This window comes from Schistocerca americana, chromosome 1 (assembly GCF_021461395.2).
Source record: "Schistocerca americana isolate TAMUIC-IGC-003095 chromosome 1, iqSchAmer2.1, whole genome shotgun sequence".
NCBI lineage: Eukaryota > Metazoa > Arthropoda > Insecta > Orthoptera > Acrididae > Schistocerca > Schistocerca americana.
This window is the reverse complement of record NC_060119.1, coordinates 784,557,676-784,562,801: the sequence shown is the minus strand read 5'-3', so window position 1 is coordinate 784,562,801 and position 5,126 is coordinate 784,557,676.

Genomic DNA, 5,126 nt, shown 5'->3' with positions numbered 1-5,126 from the left:
GTAAGTTCGCCGGCCTCTATTGCGAGAATTTGTTGTCAAATTTGGATTACGCACCCACTCTGGACTTGCTGTGCGTAGCTCACGTATTACCCAGATCATCACATGGACAGAATGTGATAGTGCATCAGAACACTGTCGAACACATAAATTTTTGGGGGTAACGATATTTGTTTCAAGATGATTAAGGAAAAGCTCTGCGTCAGCATTTGCACTTTCGGTTCGCAAACCGTTTATCGCTTTGCTTTGATTTGTGATGAAATAAAATGCCGATAGACACCAAGTTACGTCCTTTTCTTATTAAATTTTTCGCTGTTGCACTTCCACAATCACTCTAATGTTCACTCGTGGGGAAGATTTCACGTCAGAATTCTCGTGTCCTGTTGTGATGTTCTGAACAGTTCCAGACCTACTAATTAAACCTCACGACTGTTACAGAAGCAAATGGGTTGCGGAGCAGGCGCGAGAAGAGCATTTCCCAGCAGCCAGAGCGAAAGACTTCCCCTCCTTGGAATGACATAGATCAGCAACAGCTCCACTTGTTAGGCCACAAAGGAACCTCTTGCTCGAGCCTGTTGTCCCTGCCAGCGCAATAAAGCTGTCGACAAACTCTGGCCGTCAGCGAATATCAAGACATTGAGGCAGCCTTACCTTCAAAGAAACGTAGTTGTATGCAGCAAAACGATGTAACAGAGCTGTGTCTCACAAGGATAAAATGTTTGTTTCAGCATGTTAGGTCCACGTAAAGACAATCCATTTTTTGAAGAAAAATTTTATGTACAAACATAATTAATTTATGTTTTTCAAGACTTGGAAACCACAAGATCTGTAAATAATTTTTCACAAACGTTTATTTTGCAATATTAACACCTTCCGGATTCAGTCGTTGAGTTGTGTATGCTCACATCTACTGCTCACTAGGTCGTAGCAGGTAGATAAGAACTATATCTGGACCACTGATACAACACTAAATCTTATTTTTGAAATTACTTAATTCTTTTTGTGTCAGCTGATAGTCTCTAAGGGCCCTTGAATGTGACAACACATCCTTCTGACGCAAATTTACAACAGATGGGTCTTTGACTCTCACGCATTTTTCTTTAAAAAAATGAGGATGTTGTGATAAACAAATAAGATAAGTTCGAGATTGGTGGGCGCTGGCCACACAAGATGCATATTACACACAGATTTTGAATAATATAAGGCAAATATTTTATTAATGATGTCAATCAAAACTGTGCTCCTAGAAGCAAGCCTACATTGTAAACAAAGGCTAAAAGATAACTTCATGATGATACAATTTAAATTATAGGGAACTGGGACTTCTGGTATTATGTTTTGGTGTTGCTAACACATTTTATCTCTATAAAACCATGATATACCATATTTATCCTCATACCATAATCTTCTTCGTCATCTTCTGCTGGCTAAGATTGCTTCTGTCTGTTTCCTCATTCCGTGAATGTACTGAACCAACATCTATCCCATCCCTTGGACGGTCATTTCTCTTGCGGTCGTCCTTGTTTACAAATTTTAGCTGGTCTTGAAGAGTCCATCCTTTCCACATGATCCTTCCAAGTTTTTTCTTGTCTTCAGCCATTTATTTATATTTTCTATTGCACGTTGTTCCCTTATCAACTCATTTGTTCTTTAGTCCCACGTGGTTACTCTGGGGATCTGTCGTAGTAGCTTCATTTCCACTGCTGTTAACTTTTGTTTTATCTTTTTCGTTTCTGCTCTAGTTTCTGTTGCACATACCACTACAGGACACACCGCTGTTTTATATATGTTTATTTTCATCTCAGTTATCACAAATATGGTTCTCCATCCAGTATTTTGCGGGAATCTAGCTGCCCTTACTGTTTTTGTCACTTGATTTTTAACTTCCATGGATAAGTCTTTATAGCTGGTGAGAAGGGTCTCTAGATAATTAAAGCTGATTACTTGTTCAACTGACACACCCTGACATACCATTTACTTTTAATTTACATCATGCTGGTGTTTTTGACATTACCATGCTCCTAGTTTTTTAAATGAGATTTCCATGTTTTATTGCTTAGCTGTTTTATTAAACTGATGACGTAACCTTTGTAAATTATTTCAGTATTTGCCATTAGTACAGAATCATCAGCATAACATATAATATTTACCATTTATTTCCAATTTTATAGGCCAGTCTCTTTCCTGTATCATCAATGATGTGGTCCACTATTAACTTTAACAGGAGTGTGGTTGGTTAATGAGACACCTTGTCCATTTCCTTTACCTAGTATAATTTGATCTGTGAATCTTTAGTGTGTTTTGATTTTCTTGTCATTATCTGTATATATATCTTCTATGATTTTCACTATACCCATTAGTACTTTCTGTATCTCTTTTTCTTATCCTGTCAGAGGCTTTTGACCAGTCAGCGATGCACAGGTAGACTTGGTTATTAAATTCTACGGATTTCTCCACAATCTCTCTTAAATTATGAGGGAATGACTTTCATGGTACTAGAGGGAGCTGTAGAGGGCAAAAACTGTAGTGTAGTGGAATACATCCAGCAAATAATTGACACCTTGCTTCCAGGGTGATGGAAAGATGTTAGAGGTCAGAGATTATTCAAAAGTTTTCTTCATTTTGGGCAGCAGTGCATCGATGAGGACATCATCATTTGCGCTGTAAAATTTATATGTGCTACAGCTACCGAACAAATGTGTGCTGTTGACTTCCTGATCGTTTTAAAGGTTATGGGCCGCAGAAAAATGTCAGTTTGTACCAACCACTGATTCTTTAAGAGAATCCGTGGTTTTCGCCCCTGTGCGTAATACTCCCGTTACTTGGTATTGTGACGTCGTAATCGCAATAAAGTCCTAATTCGAAAGCAGAGTCATCACTGAAATACACCACTTAGCACTGAACTCCTGGGCGCAGTGTGCTGATAATTGTACAAACAGAATATTCAAGAATGTGCAAACATTACAAACGTAAGAAATTTTGAGACACTTCCAGAAATGATAAATACTGAATAACAGATAACTGATTTTGGCGGCGTTTTGGAGCTAGCAGCATATCATGCAGTGATACCAGCCAACACGTGGCAACGTTTTTTATAATACATACACATCAGTCCGTTATATTAAGAAATTGGTCGTTGGAGTAGAAGGTATTGGAGTAGACATGTTTGGTGACGTTTTGCAGTATTTTCGTTTACACCGTAATATTTTAATTATCTTCAAAGAATATTGTGGTTCACACAATCAGTTGTCTTTAACCGCTCACAGTATATACCAGTGGCCTGTTATTTAATGTCTAATGAACTAAATACATTCTCACTGTGTGTGTAAATAACATTCTCAATATCGGAACAATTTAAAAATTCAGACTGTGACTTTGACAATATATTATTTGTAGTCAGTTGGTTAAGACGCCGATTGTTTATTACCTCTTCCAAAATGTTCGAGAACGCTGGCGAAAGTGAAATAGGACAAGGAGTCAGGATATGACTGCTGTTAGTCGTATAAATGTAAACCACATGGTTCCAAGGAAGAATAAAGGGTCCTTCGACGTAGCAAGCAGACGAATGAGGATACTGTTGCAAATTCAGTCTAATGTTGAGTATTGAGATACGTAATAAATAGCTTTACGCAGACGACTACGCATCATATACCAAGTTTTTACAATATTCCTAAAATAATCTCACTAAAGCTGTTAACTGATATATAATGGAATGACAGAGGAATTGAATGCCATGAATGCTAACGGATAAATGAAGTATATCTCGATTTCATTATCAAGATGGACACGTAATTCTGAACTTATCACACAGGAAAGCTAAAGCTCACTCTAATTTGGACACTCGCACACCACGAGAATTTCTTCCGGCTAACTGTTACTCGATAAACAAACGCGTTTACATGAATACATTATGTCACGCTTAAAAAGCATTGCTTAATGTAGAGCATGTTGCGATTTGGTCCTAGAAGTGTGATGCAGCCTGGTGAAAACAGCCACTACTTCACATTACGGAAGTCGGTCCCAGATAGATCGGAGTTAAACAGAATACAACGCCAGAGTTTCCCTTTTGGCTGACGATGGTTTCACAAAACCGACATTCCGTGGCCACATGTCCGACTGGCTCAGTCTCTGACCCAAGTAAGATATGTCACGTGCGCCTCGTTCAGTGGAGCCACAAGTAGCCAGTACTTGGTAGCGCTTCTAAAAGAGCGTAACTATTAGGAAAACAGTAGTGTGACAAGCTGTTCACTTCTGAAACGAATCCATGCAAATAACAGAAACGTTTCAACGTGTCTATAAAGGTATTATCAATGTCCGTGTTTCAGCAATTACCTGCCCCAGTTGGGAAGTTCACAGAAGGGATTAAATTAAATGATGTTACTGGCTGCAAAAAATTCTTAGTAGAAGAATGTGTAAGAAAAATCTATATTAAAATCACCAGCAACAACTATTTCTTTGTTGTATTTTCTATTACTGGCTAAAAATGTATCAAGATGATTCATAAACAGAACAAAATTATCTACAGGTGCTCGGTACATATTTACCATTACAAAGGATTTGTTATGATGAATGTGGAAACACATACTTTCTCCATTTTTGCTCTACGGAAGTGAGATGCTAACTAAATCCTGTAACTCATGAAACAACTATACTTGTACCAGCACGCACGTGGTGATCAGAGAGGCAGATTATGTCAACTGCGTCTGATGACTCTAATTCGTCGACTTCTCAGTCCTCGAATATTTTGATCCAATAAATATACCTGATTGACATTTTCACTCTGCAGCGGAGTGTGCGCTGATATGAAACTTCCTGGTAGATTAAAACTGTGTGCCGGACCGAGACTCGAACTCGGGACCTTTGCCTTTCGCGGGCAAGTGCTCTACCATCTGAGCTACCCAAGCACGACTCACGTGCCGTCCTCACAGCTTTACTTCTGCCAGTATCTCGTCTCCTACCTTCCAAACTTTACAGAAGCTCTCCTGCGAACCCTGCAGAACTAGCACTCCTGAAAGGAAGGATATTGCGGAGACATGGCTTAGTGTGCGCTGATATGAAACTTCCTGGCAGATTAAAACTGTGTGCCGGACCGAGACGAGATACTGGCAGAAGTAAAGCTGTGAGGACGG